The sequence below is a fragment of the Micromys minutus genome (genome assembly GCF_963924665.1).
Source record: "Micromys minutus genome assembly, chromosome: 19".
NCBI lineage: Eukaryota > Metazoa > Chordata > Mammalia > Rodentia > Muridae > Micromys > Micromys minutus.
Genome location: NC_137954.1, coordinates 39,885,683 through 39,904,579, shown reverse-complemented (window position 1 = coordinate 39,904,579; position 18,897 = coordinate 39,885,683). Strand labels below are relative to the sequence as shown.

The following is an 18,897-nucleotide window of genomic DNA, read 5'->3' as shown; positions in this document are numbered from 1 at the left end:
TGGTCCTATTTCTACAGAAGAAAGCCTTGCTGGGAACCGATTATGAACTGTGGGATGCGGGATGGTCCTAGACTCGAGAACACTGGAAGTCAGGGCCAGAACCATGAAGCACGGACCTGCTAACAACAAGGGATTGGGCTCAGTTCCAGCAGGCACCTCTTCACTCTTACATACCAGGCAGCTCAGGGACAGATTGGCGCGTCTCCCTCTGCAATCCTTGTCTCATTTATAAACGGGTTGTTGTGACCTTCCCAGAATGTGAGGAGACACGTGCTCACTGCAGGTTAAGGATTCTGTAACTAACACAAATTTCAGGGCAGTTATTAACAAATGAGGCCACCAGCCCATTAAGGAGGAGATGCCCCAGGCCACATGTCTGGGCTTCTCTGGGGTTCTAGGTACCTGTTCCTTCCAGGTTCTGCAACACTAGAGACCGCAGATGTGTGGGCACAAGCAGAATCTTCTGTGAAGGTCATTCCTCAACAACACTGGCCACACAAAACAAGTGTAGCATTCTGCTCTAGGCCCAGAAAACAGGGACTGATAGGAGAAGTTGTCTGTCAAAAAACACACCAGGGACTTTTATGCTGCGGCTTGGAGAGTGGGGTGTGTGGATATACCCAAGGAGGGCACTGGAATTTTAAAGACCATGAGCAGCCACTGCATGTCTAAGGACACCTCCAGTTCTAGGTCTCCTGAGGACTTGCCCTGGGAAGTCAACTGCAGGACTCTTACACCCATGAACATGGTCTTGCATTGTGTTTTCCTATTGAGAGTGACAATATCCCTAAGTTTGAAAGGCAGAGGTGACTTTTATTTCAAATTATCGCAGAGCTCAGGGCCTGAGATACCAAACAAGATCTTGGAAACCAGCAGAGTGGAGGTGCCTACTTCAGTCTCCAAATGCTCACTGCAAACTTTCCGGCAGAACTAGACCTGATGCTTTCTGCGGGGACCAACCCTGTTCCAACTGCCCATTAAAAGCTTTAAATTAAGACTTGAACTCCATCTTAACATCCCAGAGTCAATTCTTTTGCCAAGACAGAGCCCATGAATATGCAAAAATGGTTTTAATGTCAATTTTATAAGCGACTTCAGCCATCTACTTAAGGCCTTGATCCAAAAACCCACCTTCCCACCCCACGTCTCTTTAATCAAGCTTGGTCAGTAACTAGATGTGATGCAGATGTCCTGCGAGGCTCTAAAGAATTCAGGTTGAGTTCACTTTAAACAAAACGAGGCCCTGCAATCAAATAAAAAGGATGAAAGTAAACCAAGAGGAGAAAAAAAAATCAACAAAACCCTCACCCGAGGCAGGAATCTCAAAATAAGCCAGTAAATCTGGACCACAGATAAAAACTTGGACTAATGCTTATGGAAAGGGTAAGGGAAGGAACACTCTTCAACCTTCTAATCTGTGTGACTTTAAGGAAATCTGATCTCAGAGAGCTATATTCAGTGCTCACATAAAGTCCTGGGCGATCCCTGGAAGAGTTTTATAATTTGTGGGAACTGTAGGAAGACATGCCTTCTGTGGCTGAGCTCCTGGGGCATGGGTTTTAAACTTTGACTTTATTCAGCTCTCCTGGAGAATACGCATCACACCAACAAGATTTTTCAGGAGACCATGAAAGACAACAATGCATTATGGGATTGCTCTTTCTCGCAGCAGTGCGATTCCATCTGGGTGAGTTAGGCCTTGCAGCAACAACATACAAGCTCCCGAACGCTGGCACTCGGTTCTGGCTTGTTGCGTTTGGCATTGTTCTGCTCTACACAGTCAGGGTGGGACTCCGGCTGGACTCACCATCGAATGGTTGTGCCGTGTATCGTTTTCAGGGACTAAGGGCAGCAAGAGACATCAGAGTGATGCATGCCAATTCTTCCATGCTTTAGCTGGAACCAGTCACATGGCCCCACCCGGCCTCAGGGATAAGGGGTGGTATTTAAGCATGCTCTGAGACCTCCTGACATATTTTCCAGCCCAAGATTTTCAGGGCAAAGGCAGTGTGCTGCCAGCCTTCTCTCTGCTCTCCTGACAGTGGGGTGAAGCTTTAGAAACAACGACGGGGTTCCTGTATGACTACTGTCCTTTACTGGCATCTGAGCACCACAGCTGGACACTCAGCTTTTCCCACCTCCCACCCCCCACCCTTTGTTCCACTGCCAATCTTTCCATCTCTCTGGCTCACAGACAGGCCCAAAGCTCATCATGTTAGGATGGAGGTGTGGAGCTTCACAGCCACCTCAGGTCCCTGACACGCAGAGGACAGCCATACAGCCTCATCGCGTGTACCCTCACAGCATCTGAGAGTTAGATTTCCCCTGCGCGCCGTGGACTATCAACAGAGATGGTATTTTAATGCATTGCAAAGAAAACATTTCTCCTTAAATAGTCTGCCTGGGGTCTAGGGTCATTGGTGGGTTGAAGACACAGTTGGCCATGGGAAGAGCTAAGCCACAGGCACCTCTGTGGTTAGTGCAGTCCTGCTTCACTCTCCGTTTGCAACAGTCACCAGAAGGACTTCACAGGCACTAAAACATGGGGACCATTCTGTTAGTTTACGACGAAGGTCACTGAACGTCTGTCTTTCTGGGAAAACCCTTAGTGATTTAACTTCTAGGCTGAAAGTCCAAGTACCGTTTTAAGATCACAGATCAGCCCTCTCGAAGCACTCGGAAAGTGAGAAGTGTCTCAGTAGCAGGTACTGATCAACTGAGACCCAGGCTAGAACACTGCAGAGGCCAGATCTTCAGTCTTCTCCACTCACTACACGAAACAGGCCAAGTCAGCTAACAATTGTCCGGGTTTTGGAGAGGCACCATGTCTGCCCCTGGAAGTGGCTGTTACCAGAGAGGCTGGGCCCTTGAGTCTGTAGAGCTCTGCCATAGCCCAGTGATGTGGGGGAGGAATCGGGTATTGCTCTAGAGGCCAGGCCGGGGAAGCCTGGAGACAAAGGGCACAGCCTGGCTGTGATGGCTTAGCCTCTGACCATCTGCATGATTTGAACAGGATCTGTGGACTTCCTGGAACAAAGACTAAGGAGATGTGGCTCTCGGGGACAATGTGCCCTCAAGCCCATTGACGACCTCCACAGGCAAGGTTTGCTCTGCCTTCCCCCATGATGTTCCAGGGAGCAACATGGACCTGCGAAATGATGGGTGAGGGGGGAAATGTGCTGGTGTGAGCATCTCTGACACAGGGATCTTCCTCAGGGAGGAGTGAGCTGTTGGCTGAAAGCCACCCTGTTTAGCAATGCTAGCCCTGGGGGGAGGGACTTTTATTTTTTCCCCCATGGGACATTTCTAGCATCTTAACCTCAACCACATATGCCAGCACCCAAACAGAAGGAACTGTCCATTCCCTACCCTCAAACTTACCCCGGAGCCTGCGCAATGGAACCTTAACTTTGAAGTTGGCTCATGAGTCATTTAAGGCTTAGAATCTTGTTTTGGATTTAACCCTCAGCATCCTAGGCAGGGCAGTTAAAGAAGACAGCTTTGAAGGTCAGTATGAATGCCAGGTAATGTGCAGGGGAGCCCCTGGGCTGGGTGGAGCCTTCCACCCTCTGTCTGGGAAATCACAGGATCTCACTCAAGCAGCAGGTAACAAGGAGGCCTGAGGTGGCCCTGAGTACCAGGAACCCAGCGTGGAGTAGAGAAAAGGTGGCTATTTGATGAAGGTGAGACCCCTGCATCACCTCACAAGCACTGTGAGTATCCATAGTACCTTCCTTCTAGGGAGGGGCTAGGCTGCCTGGCTTCACCCTAAGACTCCTGAGAGGAGGTAAGTGGGTGGGGGCAGGGAGGGTTTCAGATAAGCAGGGTAATGAGGAGGTTGAAGGCAGCTAATGCTGCGTGAGACAGACTGAAACCAGAGCTGCCAGCCTTATCAGCCATCAATCACTGAAGTCCAGCTGATGCAAAAGGGAAGACCAGCCAGTTATGTGCATCTCACAGAGGGGAGGGCAGAAACAACAACCCCCTTGGCCTAACTCCTCACAAGGCTTAGCATCTGTTTCCTTTCCCAGGACCCTCTCTGGTGCCAACGGAATACCTCTTATCCAGCTCCCTCAGGCTTTTAGAAAAGTCATTGTCTCTGGTGTTAAAAGTTTTCCCTGATACATCATCTTCAAAATCCCACAGCTTCTGCCTTTGCTGGAATTAGGGGGACAAAGAGAGGAGCACTGAAAGCTGTCTCTGTCTCACGGTGCGTATAGATCTGGGCATCTCTATCTACAATCCCTTCCCATTCTGTCTTTTCTCTCCTGGTTTTTCCTGTTTAATGTCAAGTAAGCCAGCCAGGCTCCTTGGGGACCCACAGCTGCAGAAGCAAGCAGGAGTGGATTTTAGATCAGTAGAGAATTTTAGCAGTGAGTCAAATGGAAAAAAAAAAAAAAAAAAAAAAAAAAAAAAAAGCTGGTTTGTGACCCTGGGGCTCTGCTGCCCTGACCAAGAGCTCAGCATCCACCTCACATGTGGATACCCTGTATGCATGGATCTCTGTGTGTGCAACGTTCCCACTGTGGGTATGAAATCCTATGTGTGCATGACTCCTACTGTGTGTGCATTTATGTGCATGAATCCCCATTTGCACAGACTTCCGCGTGTGCACAGCTCCCATTGTGTGCACAGGTCTTTGTCTTTTGGCAACTCCTATTGTGTGCATAGATTCTCATTTGTACATAGTTTATTGAGCATGGATTCCTATGTGTATACACATTATCTTCATGTGTATAGACAGCTATGTGTATAGATCCTCCTGTGCATGAATTTTCTTATATGTGCAGACTCTATATGAATTCCCCTAAGTGTCCCCCTATATCCCTTTGTACTCTTATATATTACTTACAGGCCATTTCCAGAGGAGGAAAGGGTCAGAGATACACCCAATCCGGACAATAAAACAGGAGTCAGTAAACACCAGAGTCTCTCTTAGGTGCTCCCAGAACTGCTCCTGTGAGCGAAGTAGACAGTGGAGTACAACTCAGTAGTGGGGCACTTGTCTAGCATGCATGAGGTCCTGGTTTGCAGATGTAGCCTCACAGCCTAGCTTAATAAGTAAATAAATCACAGAGGGTAGAAACTCAGGTACTTCAAGCCCTTGCTCAAGAGTCTAGAATTAGCTGAAAAGCCAAACAAAGGAAAAGAATCACAGAAGGACAGTCTATATCCTTCTCATTCCTAACTAGGAGGACCAGTGTTGGGAGATGTGAAGTCCTGGTATTTACTGTCTGTCTGATGGCTTTGCCCTAGCAGTCCATCCTGGAGGAACCCACCTGGCTTAGGAAACCTGATCCTGGGTGCCCCAGCTTTCTGGCACAACTACTCAGAAACCATGGTTATATTTTGTTTTTGAAAACCGTTGTCCTTGGAGGAGTTTCAAAATTGAGTTCTTACCTCCCAGTACTCCAAACAGACCCCCGCAACTCCCTCATCACAGAGTAAAATCAGTCTGGAGATTGTAGCACTCTTTGCTCCTGCTGGAGTGCAGCTTGGAAGTCTGAGCGCTTTTACAGACCATCAGCTCGTGGTTGGGAGGCAGGGTGCAGAAAGGACACTCAGTCACGAGGCTGACTGTGGGAGCTGCTAAGGAGGGCAGGATGAGAGCTGCAGTTTCTACATGCTTCCCAAGGACTGTCTGTTCTGCAAAGCAGGGCAGCCTGGCACAGCAAGGGACACTGGGTTTTTGTTTCTGCTGAGGCTACAGCATGAAAGTAGAAAAGCAGGATGATGTCTTTTCCTGCCTCCTTTCTATTTGATGGCCTTGAAGGTTCTCAGAAGGCAAGTCAGCACAGGTGGACCCCCTCTTCCTCACCCCTGAGCTATACAGAGGGTGGAATTCCGTGACGGCCAGGCCATACCACACAGCTAAGTTCATCCAAGATAATGACTTGGGCTTGGAGTGAGACAGGTCCCAGAAAAGTCCCTGCACCCGGCTCTCTGTATGACCCTCAACAAGAGGTATAGTAGGATATAGTGTGTGGGTGGGGAAGCTGGGGAACAAAGGTTGGCACGATTGTGAAGCCCAGACCCTCAGAGGGAGACCCTTCTCCTCCTTGGATCTGGGGAATCCCTGCATGGCATCTGAAGGCCACATTTCTCTAGGCATGCTAGTTCAGGATGCACATGCACTTGTGCAGGTCAGTGGACTGAAGGCCACTCAGCCTACTGGCTGAGCTGAGCTGAAAGGCGAAGTCAAAGACCTCACAGCAAGGTAGCTTGCCTGGTCTGAGGCAGGGCAGAGACCCCAAACCTTTCCAACCACATTATTCTCTCAAGACAGCAATGTTCCTGGAAACTACTAGCCCTTGTAAGCACCTCCAAGAACTCTCTTCTCTGGGACACCATTTCCCAGCCCAGGCAGGCTGAGGTCATGAGTGAGCAAGGGAAGGAGGGGAAGGTGGCTGGGACAGTGATGAGTGCAGGTAAAGGGAGCCACCTCTGTTGTCGTCAGAGGGCAAGCTCCCTCGAGTGCAGCTGGTGAGAGATGAACCCTAAGTGAGTCTGGCCCGTGACCCACAATCACTGACCATGATACTCCATATGAGTAGTGGTTCAACATGTCACTCACTGACGATGATACTCCGTATGAGTAGTGGTTCAACATGTCAGTGGCCTAGGGTTGCACCTGAGGCCTTCTCTCTGCACACACGGCTCGCAGCCCCCTAAGAGAAGCTACTTTTGCCAGCTTTGAATCAGATCACCTAGTGGTCACTGTTCATCCCAGACTCTATCTACCCTGCTGTAGCTAGCTCTTCATAAACCATCTCCATTCATTCCCCTTTCATACCCCATTTACACCAGAACATAATTCTCCAGGGAGCCCTCTCTCTGTGAGTACTGACTGACAGGGCAGCCCCCCAGAGCTATGTAAGCCAGCACTAACTGGGCTCCTGGCCTTCATGGGTATGGTTTTCAGATAGCATATTGGTGTAGATTAAGGGCCACAGCTCAGAGGGAGGCAAAGACATCTAAGGTACTGGAGGAGCAGGTCTGGCAGGGAGGGCACACATGTATAGTAAAGGGATTCTGAGAGTTGAGGATACTCATTCTTGGGAGAATGGGCTGAGACTATGCCTCACTTGTGGAGAACATATTTTCAGATTCTTCAATAACTAAATTCACCAAGACATGGCCAACCCCAAGTCTTTAAGAAGCTCAAACCAGGTAAGGCAAGATCAGACCCCAGTGAGTGGAGAGAGCCAGGCATGCTATATTGTCTCTGGATGGGCCGCTCATATTCTGGCCTTTCTGTGTCTGGAGAATCTCCTCTAAGCAATGCATGCAGTACAGCTTGGCCACAGGAAACTCTTGTTGCATTATGACTTCACATTTTATGACTTGGGTGTTTTAGCCCCTAGAGTGAGGTCACTGCTCCTACATTCAACACACCCATCCTTTCTGCTGTCTGCAACATTAACACTTGAACATTCAAAGACAGTCAGCTCCAGAAGGTGGCCTGCTAGGAAAAGAGGTGCACAGACTCCCGCTCTGAGGCCTGCATCCTTCTATCTCCACTAAATTTGTCCCAGAAGTCACAGGGAGCTACCAGACACGGTAAGACTTAACTCTGTGTAATCACTATTGTCTTTGGAGGAGCGTGCTCCTTGTGTGGCATCCCCTAGTGGAGCGGAGTCAGAAGCAGCCAACCCAGATTCCTCCCAGCGGGGCTCTGACAATCACTAGACCTCTGCACACCAAGTAGGTCCATGGATTCCCGTGGCCTTAAGAAGTCCTGGGATCTCCCTGGATGGGTGGGTGGGAGGCTGCCTGCTTATGCTTTTCAGGATGCTCTGAGGGGCCATTCTGCTGGCTGCTGTTGAACTGAGGCTGGAGGGTTTGTAAGAGGGGCACGGTGTGTGGCTAATTGTACATGGTTAACTGAGCCCTGACAGAGCAAACTCATGCTCAAGAGCCAAGGCAAGCACGAGAAAATGTCTGGGGGGGGGGGGAGAGCACCGACACAGAGCTTACTACCTACCTCCACTGGCTGCCCTTACCACTCTGCTGAGTGCCAGCCCACCATATTGTACTGTCTCCTTCACCCTAAGCCTGCCTGTAACAAGTATTAGTTTTCTAGTGAGGACTCCATGGCTCTCGCCATCCATTCCATGTGCTTCCCAGCATGCACCCAGATACTTTAAACCACACCCCAGAAACAACATCATCAGCAGAAGACCCCTCCTTGTTTCTCTGCATAAATCTTGCTACCTCTGTTGTCTGAGTCTTAGAGCTACCTGCACACAGTCTTGCAGCTTTGAAATGGCTGCCTATGTGGTTCAGTAAAGAAATGACATGCTCTGCGACGCCTTTCCACACATTCCCGTTGTGAGCAGAACTGATCCCTCAAAGCCATGTTCCACTGTGCTCCCCAACTGAGACTTCTCCATAGAGACCTGCCCCACCCCCCACCAGCAGATACAAGATAGCATCTAAGTTTTCTTCTGTGTTATATCATTTTGTGTGTGCACACTTGTGCTCGTGCTTGTGTGCGTGTGTGTGTGTGTGTGTGTGTGTGTGTGTGTGTGTGTGTGTGTGTAAAATAGGATAATCTCAGGTGTCTTTCCTCGGGTACCACCCACCTTTCTTTTGAGAGAGGGCCTTTTACTGGCCTAGGGCTCACAAAATTGGCTAGCAATCCTGAGAGATCTACCTGTCTCCGGTCCCCACTACTGGCATGCACGCGTGTGCGCGCACACCACCACCACCACCCACACCACCACCACCGCCTCCACCACCACCACCATGCTTAATTTCTTCTATTTTAAAGTGAGTTCTGAGAGTCTGAACTCAGGCTGTCCCGCTTTCAAGCACTATTTACTGGCTGAGCCATCTCCGTAGCCAGCCCTAGGCTTCATTTCTGTGGCTGGCATCTCTTTGGCTGGCAAGAGAGAGCACTTGGATATTGCTGATGTGCATAAGAGAGTGTTGAACTCTGTCCTCGGTAAGAGCTGAACTCCATCATGGCTTCCTGATTCTGAAGAACACTTGTACTGGTGACAAGGTGGGGAGCAGGGCTCCTGACAGACAACTGTATCATCTACAAATATTTATTTATCGTCTACTATTCATCTTCTATTTGTCTTCAGGACTCCCGTCAGGTTTTAGTTTTTGTGAACTACTCTATCTTATTCTTTTTTTGAGATTAGCATGCAAGGTCTTAGAAACCACTGTGGCATTTTTGAGTGAAGTGTGCTTTGTTGATTCTCTTTCTCCCTTACCATCCCCCGGTGGAATTGCTTTAAAAGACAAAAACAGTCTTGCCAGACACCCCTGCTGACTCAAACAGAGCTGCTTGCAGGGACAGGAAGAGGCTCCTGTTGGAAGGCATGAGGTTTCAAGTAGCAGAGAGATTGCTCTAGAAGCTTAGTGGCTGCACAGAGCTTCAGGACCCGCTGAGCCCACCAGTTACTCTTTCCTGACTATGGACTGCTGATTGACATGAATGAACAAAAGAACATGAGTTCATGAACGCTCTTTAGCACAGATTGCCGGTGTGTTACATTGTAAATACATCAATTAAACTACTTTTATGTCCTATACAGAAACCCTCCTATTTCCCCAATGATATATTCTTTAGAAAAATTAGTACATTTATTTTTCTTGCAAAGGAACTAGAATTTAAGCTTCTGAAAAAGTTGATCTCTTTTGCTTCTGTCGGGTCCCTCGATGGCCTTGTGAGGAGCCCAAGCGAAGGCTTTTGTGGGCTCACACGCCTTTCTTTCTCCTGATGTAGTTTCTTTCATGTTGTCATGTCACAGGGAAGGTCTTTATCTCTGCAACTGCTGCTGAAACCCAGTCCTGATAAAGAGATCAGGACTCAGCTAGACACAGGCTCTCCCAGATGGATGTCTCCACCATGCATGTAACTCCAGTTCACCATCTGCTCAGGCTTTATGCATCATCTGTCTGTCTGTCTGTCTGTCTGTCTGTCTGCATGTGTCTCCTAGTAGTGAGCTTCTTGGCAGTAACAGACAATATTAGTGTATAAGGGGCATAGATAACCACTAGGTTTCTTTCTTCCCAGAACCTCTGTCACTGTAGCCAGTTATGGAGCTCGAGACTTGAGTGTGACCTGGAGCCTGGGCCCTTCCTGCCTCCATTTCCCTCCAAGCCTCAACAGACAGTGCTAGAGCCCATGGCCAGCCACTTCCTTTGTCTTGTCTTTTGCTATTGCATCAGAATCTTCTAAAGTAAACTTTCACCCAGCCAGGGCTGTGCAAGGCCAGAGGGCTTTGCCAGGGATCTGTGAGGTAACTTTCCATCTGTTTATTTATGTTTTGCTACTTGGGGACAGAGGGAGAAAGGCACAGGGACCTAGGAGTCTCAGAAGCTAAGCAGAATGGCTGACATCATGGGAATTTGCATGGCCTGACTCACGGTGTTCCCTGGTGAAGGAGTAGCAGTTCACAAAGTGCCTTTGGCTCCTGTGTCACCAGGAATTTGCAGTGTTGCAGCCGCTGGAAGCCCAGCCCTTACAGATGGTGTGAGATCCCACAGTTTCCAGCCACATGGAGCACACAGTCACAGGGACCCTCTGTGGAAATGTTGGTCAGCATCACAGTGTCTTCCAAATTTCCTCTTTCACCTCTTGGCTGAGTCTACCTTTATCTAGCGGAGGAGTGGCTGGAACTCTTATGTCCCAGCGGGCAGTGCAGTCAGAGGGGTCCTGAGGTAACCTTTTCTTTTGCTGAGTCTCCCACCTCAGTTCTCAGGGCACCTTGAGGGACTTCTGGCTACGATGTTTCAACCCAGTGAAGAAAAATAGAACTGAGTCTTCTGTTGTCCAGGAGAGTGACAGACACCAGCTGTCCTGTCTCCCTTCCTTGTTTGCCCTGTTAGATCAGACCATTTTAAAGGAGGGGATGCCAACAGCTGCCTTCATAGCTTCTTCACTGTTCCTGGAGCCGTCTAGCGGCAAGAACACTGTAAATCCACTCAGGATGACAGGCTGTGGTTCTCTGTCCTTCAGTGCCTTCCCTGTGGACTTTGTTTAAGCTTCTCTGGGAAGTCATGAACAGAGTCTATGTGAGGACAGCTGGTCACAGGGAGGGGACCGGTGTGGCAGAGAGAAGTGAAACCCTGCAAGTAGCTGTGAGGGGACACTCACCTCTGGAGAATAAGTCGTGGAGTCCCGTGCTATGGGGACCCAGCCACCTCACCTACCTGGAACATTGTGTGATACAGCAAGTTTTGTGGACATCAAGAAGCATGACAGGAGAGTATGCTGTGCTTACAGCCGCAGTGTTCGCGATAAAATCAACAGCGGGACGCTGGCAAGTGTTCGTTCAGAGACCAGTGAATACACATGATGCTGTAGAACATGAAATATCATTCAGCCTTAAAAAGTGAAATATTGGCACAGCCATAACCTGGGTGGACTGTGAGGCATCACTAACAAGAAATACTATGGGATTCCTGTCATATGAGGTCCCCAGAGGCAGGAACTAGAATGGTACCAAGAGCCAGGGCAGGAGACGGGGAGTTAGCACTTAATGAGCATTAAGTTCAACCTTGGAGATGAGGATGCAGAGGCGGGTGGTTCTGATGGTTCTGATGGCTCTAATAGTGTGCGATTGGAATTACTCACCTAGCAAACAGTGCAAGCGAGGTCAGTGCCAAGAAGCACACACCTCAAAACCAGCATGAGTGTAGTCAGTGTCGCTGAACCACACACCTAAACACTGTAAGGTGGCAAACTTTGTGTTTTATAATCATAAACACAGAAGTGTCTCTGCCATTTCTCATGGTCAGGGTCTCAGCAACAGGCCTTAACCATCTTCACGTCCTCTCTAACATCCTTACAAGAGTCTCCAATCAGAGTTCCTGGGTCAGTTGTGGGTGTTCAGGGTTATCAGGGTCAACTTTGTGCCCTTGAGCGACAAGATTAGCCCAAGTGAAGGTCATTTCTTTAGACCTCTGAACTTTAGCCCAGGGAAACGGGGTTCTAGGTAAGATCTGGCTAGGTTAGGTGGGTCAGGACAGGACAGTGGCCCTGTGCATGCCATGTCTTCTAGCACTTTCTAACCTGAAGCAGAGCTACTAATTTTTAAGAGAGAAGGCTGAGTCTTTGCACCAACCAGGGGCTGTGTGTGCTATGCACTGAAATCTGACATCTATCTACTGTGAAGGAAGAAGTCAGACATACCTGGGGAGCAGACAAGGGGTCTCAGCAAATGCCCCACTTCCAATGATTGGACAGTGAGCTGGACAGGTGACCAATTCTGGCTCCATCTACAGAAATCTTCATGGCCTGAGTACACACTGGAGACAGGTTAGAATGGCTGGTCTTACTGATGGAGCCTCAGGCTCTGGGCCCTGATGACTCTGAGAGATTTGTAAAGTGGGAAGCAGGCAGTGTCCATTCACAGACTAGTGACTGTATATGATGCTGTACAACATGAAATGCAACGTAGTCTTAATAAATGAAATCCCCGCATAGCCAGGACCTGGGCGAACCTTAAGGCATGTGCTAACTGAAATGGTGCTTAAGCCTGATGTCAGAGACAGAGGCCTGGAAAGGCATGGCTCCCAGCTCCCCCAGGGAAGCTGAGACCTGTGATGTTCATTTCATGTTGCTGTCCCCAGCAACAGCCTGGGGACAGGTTCACTACTATATGCCGTCTCAGAACCATGTCAGCGGCACACTCTACACTGGTTGTGGTCATCTGAATGTCATGCGTGTCATTCCTCCTAACTTCCACATTGTTGGATATTGAAATGCCCAAGTTAATCTGTCCTGTTATCTTATAACAGCAGAAAACACCAAGGAAGAACGTGTCAGAGACTGCGTTGCCTTATGTCTGGGCATCTGTGACTGAAAGCTTCAGAGCCATTCCTGCCATAGTTGGATGACCTTCCCCTAGATGCTGTACCCACCCGTCCATCCCACCTGCCAGCAGGTGTCTGTCTACAGAGACTGGCTTGGCAGGATGCTCCATTTCTGTGTAACTGAAGAGACTCCTCCACGACCAAGCCATCTCTCAAATGCTTGCTATTGTTTGATTCTGTTTGCCTTTGCTAGAAGCTTCCTCCTGGGAGGTGAGGTGGGATCTCACGGTGGTTGACATTTGCTCATCTCTGAAGATCAGCCATGGTTGGAGCATCTTATGGGTTTGCTTGGTCATTTCTTTCACCGCCAGGCTAAGCCACCAAACTCCCTCTACTTCGTCCTATATATGTCCCCAAACACTATGGTAACACCAGCCTTGCCACCACCCTAGGGGACACAAAATGATGGATTCTCTCCTTGTTTGTGGCCTGGACACTCAGTGTCCACTGACCCCTTTGAGACCTGCCTTTTGCATATTGAAACTCACTTTATCATAGACTGTCCTAGGGCATGGCATCAGCAAAGGCTGTGCTGAGAATGTAGCTTGTCACAGATGCCATCCCCTGGAGTTGCCTGGATGCCCACTCTTTTCCTTCAAGCCCCAGAAAATGTCACTTGGGATTTAGCTTTGAGGGGACCAGTGTCTGGTGTGACTGTAGTCGTCTTAGAACCCTAAGTGTAGTAGGCAGAACCTGTTGCCCTGCAGCAACTCCCCATCCTGCTTCTGGACTCGGGGGCTTTCCTTTTCAAATACTGCCTGACTGTGGATGAAGCCCAGTGTGTATCACTGTAGGACAGCAACTCTTGGGAGAGCAGGTAGACGCTTGGGGCCTTGAATATCAATTCCTGCCTGATCTCTGTCTTAGACTGTTATAGTTGATGGCGTCCCAGAGCCATTCCCCCAAGGCACCAAGAACTAGGTGCAGGAAGCACACACACACACACATCTGGCCATGTGTGGGACTTAGCCACCCATCTGTGCATGGAGTGATGTCTCAGGTGCTCTCCTGTTCAGGTATCACTTGGTGCCAGACCTTCTGCAGTCTGGGAAAGGCAGCCAGATGTGGGCTCACAAATGACTCTAATGGAGACACATGGGATCTCATAGCTAAGGACCATCACTAGGGGGCGTTCTGGAGCCAGGGAACTTAGGTGGTTATAGTAGGTGCGAACAAGGATGATCAGAGCTCCCCCAAGGGTGGACACTGGAAGCAGCTGCTAAAGAGGGCCAGAGGGGTGTTCTAGTTAAGTACAGCAGAGCAAAGTCACAGGCCATGGGAATGCCATGTTTTAGGGACCAACATCTGGATCCCTGACACTCTGTTCTCATGGGCACTGGGCACAGTATGAAGAAGGCATGCTCAGAGCAGAAGCAAGATGGGGCAAAGCTGCTCAGGTTGATCGAACTGCTGGTGGGAATCAGGGTAAAGGGTTCAACACTTGGAAGGTAACACCAAATGCTCAGTTGGACAGTTTCTGTTACCCCAGTAATACTGAGTCAGATCAACTTGTGGACAGGTAGACCATGTGAGTAAGAGCTGGGAGGGTCAGGAAGAAGACCACCAGTCCTCACTGAGCACCACGAGATAGGGGAACTGCAAATGGTCCATAACTGGCAGGGGCATTTTGATCACATTTGACATCTTTCTTGTTGATTTGATCGGATTTAGAATCACCTAGGAGATGTACCTCTTTGTTTGGGAGGATTTCTCCAGGAAGTTTTAACTGAGCATTGAGGACATCTCCTAAGAGTGGGTGGCAGTATTCTTTGGATGGGGAGGGAGTCCCAGACTGGATAGGAAGAAGGGGAGCTGGATGTCAACATTCATCTCTGTGCTTCCTAACTATGGATACTGTGTGGCCAGCTGCCTCCTGCTCCCACTGCCATGCCTTCCCCTCCATGATGGTCTGCAGCCCTCGGCGGTCAAAAGAAACCCTTCCTGAAGCAGCTTCTGTCAGGCAGTTTGTCAACACAGTGAGAAACAGATTCAACACTGGACAGCAGCGGGAAGTGGTTCCAGTCAAGGACACACGTGACTGGTTACTTATTCTTATATACATGGAAGGGGGTTTGCCACCGAAGGTATCATTGAGTCTTCCGGAAGAAGAGAGAGCTGATTTCTCATGCCACAGTAGGAAGACAAGCCCCCAAACAGCATACACTGGGTACTCAGCTCTTCCTTGACCCTCACTGAGTGTAGAGGCCCAATCTGCAGTCTTGGGGGTAGATTTTCCAGGTCGCTGACACCAGTTCCGACACACACGCTCTAAATCCTACCAGTGAACACACTGGGCCACCTGAGAGCAGTTAACCAGAGCATAGAAGATACCAAGTGCCTGTCTATGACACAGGTGGGCTGTCACCCTTAGGGAGTGCACAAAGCAGCTGGGATGGGTGGCAGCCTCACATTTGCAGAAACATATTTCACTAGGAACTGGGACATATTTCATGAGGGGAAATGGAATTTTTAGGCAATCTCCTAAGAGCAAACTACCTGGGTTCACTTCCTAGCCTGTGCCCATTGCTATCTAGTTTCTGGGGACCTCAGTTTCTCTACCTGTGAAAGGGAGGAAGCCCCATTTTTCCTGGGCCTTTTTGAGGATAAATGTGATGGAATGGTAGGAACCATCTGACCCTACTGCACACCCTCTGCCACCTGTCTTTCAGGGCAACAATGTCTGTGTCCCCAGGAACAACAGAAGAGAAAGAACTCTCATCCACCTTCCAGCCAGATCCTCTGAACCTAGCATCTGCAGAGAATCCAGAAACCTCTGATCCAGGAACCAAAGGCCAACCCCGCCCCAAATCCCATATTCAGGATCCTGTAGAGGGAGAAGACAGGAAGAGAGGATTCCACTTCCATGGTACTCTCGTATTGGGTGCTCAGGAAAGGGGATGGACGATCAGTATTACCCAGGGTCAAGGTACAAAGCCTGGGAAGATATGTAAGGGGTGGAGTGGGGAGATGGTGGGGGTTTGTGTGTTTAAGTAACCCAGTCATGGGCAATCCTAGAGCAGTTGTCTGTGCTAGTTTATCCTTAGAGTACTCTAAGCCCCGCCTCCACGAGACCTCAACCCACCAGGACAGCAGCTCCCTGAGTACCCACTGGTCTATTTCTACATTGTTCAGCTTTTGTTTCAGTGAGGTCCAGCCTTCTCCCCCTGATCTTCCCTTCCTCAGGCCGACCTGACTCTTGGGCTGGGTGGGGTGTCCTTAAAGCTGGGAGTCACCTCCCACCCTGCACCCTAGGGATCAGTCAGACTTTCCTGCTTTGTTTATTCACAGAGCCAGGAGACACAAGCTAGGCTCTGAGTCACCCTGCTCCCAGGGCTCTGATTCACGAAGGAGGCCCTGCAGGGGACTGACCCCAGCCATTAACTTCTTGCTTCCTTGAGATCCCTACAAAAGGAATCCATAGTTTTGAATCATGAATTAAGGTGCCAAGGCCTGTGAGAGTGTGACATGTTTATGCTGGTGAGCACTACAGAGGAAACCTGGGAGGGGTAGAGCTTTCCCCTCACCTCTGGCCACTTCCCGCCTGCCTAACTGATGGAAACTCACAAAAATGTCAGTCATTACTCTGAAAAAGATTTGGTCATCTGGCAAGTGTGGTCCTAGGATTTGCCAGAAGTATGCGTCAAATGTGTGAAAGAAAACAAGAATAACAGAAAATAGATTACGGCTAAGGACTCCAAACGGAGACACAAGATTCAGAGCCTGGTTGCTCTCCAGCCCCTGGGAGGTTCAGCTAGTGGCACATTCTATGAAGGGACTGCAGAGAGCAGGTCTCAGGATGTGCAGGGGACTTAGGAGTCCCCAACCTCCCAGGTCCTAAGCATGTAACCTGCACAGCATCACTGTGTGTGTAACTTTTTATCCTACAGAAGCTAATACAAAAACCTTCAGGCGAGTGGCTTCCTTCCTGCTCCTAGAACTGTGGTGGCTTTAACTGGCTCTTCTCAGCATGGCCCAGGGGAGGAGTCAGTGAGTGTATTTAGATGTTTTTGCTTCTATGTTTGTTTTCTGCTTGCTTCCACCGGTGATTACTGTCCTCCCAAACGACACCCCAGAGGAGCAGAGACCACAGAGTCTTGCAGTGGGTCTGCCAGCGGGAAGACAAGAAATGTGGGGATCTCTGCCCTAAAGCAGAGCAACCAACCAACCGGCCAGCGACCTCAGGGCAGGTAGCCCTGGCAGATGGAGCCCAAGATATAGCCTCAGAACCTGTGGTCAAGGGAAGCCGAAGGCAGCCTAGCAAGCACACCCCATCCTAGGATGTGGGTGGGCATCCTTGTCTTTTAGAGTCTACTCTGTGTCCATCCATGTTCCCAGAGAGCAAAGGCGATTCAAGGCTTCTGTGGGCTATTTAGAAAACATGCTTGTCCCTGACCCAGGCTACTTCAGTGAATTGCACTCTGAGGGGTTTTCTCCTTTGTGTAGTACAGTGAAATGACAATATGGGAGTAGGGGGTGCTGCATGACTTTGTACTGGGTGGTTGCAACCATTCTGTTTTAGAAATTGATTATTGTTATCTTCACACTGTGTCTAATTTATGGTTAAACGCTATTGAGCTATCATTTTCATGGCTACCTCTTAGCTGCAGTCTCGGGGCTGTTTATGAGCTGTAAATATCCGATATGCAGGAAGTCTCATCTGGGAACCTCGAGGGAGTGGCACCCACAGGTTGAGAAGAAGTTACAATCACTGATTTAGAAGGATCTCTAGAGCCAGCTTTGCTGGTCCAAGGGGTATTTCAGCTGGGATGAAGCTCAGGGGCAGAGCACCCACCTAGCACTCCTGACACCATCCCCAGCACCACAGAGCCCTGTGAAAATCAGTAGCTCGGATAATCTAGAAAGTGCTCTGAAAAGGGATATTTCCAACTTTAGAAACTCAGACTGACTCTTCTTGGGCAAACTGCTTGAATTTTCTTCCAGGCTGGAGACAAGGCTCACTCTCCACCTTCCTCAATTCTGAAGATTCCATGTCTTCGTCTTAATGAACCATGACATCTGCCACAATTTAGAATTTCTTGTCCTATCATTGAAATCTCACACTGTCTTTGGTTTTTCTTTTCTGTGGCGAATGTGTAGTTTTGCTAACATGTTCTAGTGCCTATATCACCATCTACTATGATTATGGACCGATTTGATTGTAGATAATGATTATTGTGTGATTTGTCCAGTAAAGTAGGCCAGAGGGGATGTTGTTGGACGGAGATGGAAATGGCTCTGTCTTTCCGGAAGCTTTTCCTCACAGCTGTTTGAAGGTCTTAGTGGATATGAATAGCCGGATAGGACTTTCTTCCCCGTTTGTTTCAAACCTCTGATTGGCATAGTTTCTGGCCTATTATAGAAGGCTAAGCTTTATTGGGTGAAAGTCACTCTGTGGGACCTGTCCTGTGGCACTTAGAATGAACAGCTAGAGAAACTGGAAGCCAGAGAGGCCATGAATAATCACTGTGGGGGTCTTGGGGGACAATGGCTTCAACGTCCTGGTTGTGTTTGTCTATGATGTGACAGATAACTATCCCTACTGGACATAACATGGGACCCCAAAGGAACAAAATCCATGTTCCTCTTGGGAACTCACCCATAAGACTGACTTTGCTCTCAGTTCTCTGGGAATAGGTAGCTGAGGGAGAAGTGCATGCTTCCCCATCTGGCCCTCTTCTTTGGGGGCAGTGGCAGGGACACAGCAGGAGGGATCACTACAAACCCAAATGTACTGACCTGGCCCATGTCACCTGCAGGGCATCTCTGAAAGCCACTTGGAAGTCACAGGAGAAAAGGGACAGTACACAGAAGCCTGTCAGCAGGGACTGGTATGGGAGAGTCACTCCTGATTTTATAAAGGGAGGAACCAGCATCGTTCCTAAGAGAACACGTGTGCGGCCTGTGTCCGTGAGCAGTGTGTGGTGAGCAAACTCGCATCTGTCAGCAGTTGAGAGCTCCACAGATGCAGGGGAGCCACTCTGAGTGGGAGCAAAGGGGCTACAAGACCACACGGTGTTCATACTGTAGAACGATTTCGTTCCCTTGTCAAGCCAGCAGCATAAC

General features: G+C 49.2%; 1 protein-coding gene and 1 long non-coding RNA gene across 8 annotated transcripts in view; one reads left to right on the top strand and one right to left on the bottom strand.

Moving 5' to 3' along the window:
• TWIST2 (twist family bHLH transcription factor 2) overlaps positions 1-18,897 on the bottom strand; it is a 41,097-nt gene that overhangs the window by 11,102 nt on the left and 11,098 nt on the right. The gene's annotated exons all lie outside the window — the stretch shown is intronic.
• LOC308433413 lies at positions 1,520-15,484 on the top strand. 7 transcript variants are annotated; one of them, XR_013975440.1, is made up of 7 exons: positions 1,520-1,687; positions 2,195-2,354; positions 3,014-3,162; positions 3,470-4,210; positions 7,358-7,560; positions 10,031-12,277; positions 12,760-15,484. It is a non-coding gene; the product is annotated as an uncharacterized lncRNA (long non-coding RNA). The 7 variants fall into 7 exon arrangements; XR_013975442.1 differs by having other exon boundaries at positions 3,470-7,560; positions 10,031-10,256; positions 10,443-12,277; XR_013975443.1 differs by having other exon boundaries at positions 3,470-7,560; positions 10,031-11,279; positions 12,135-12,277.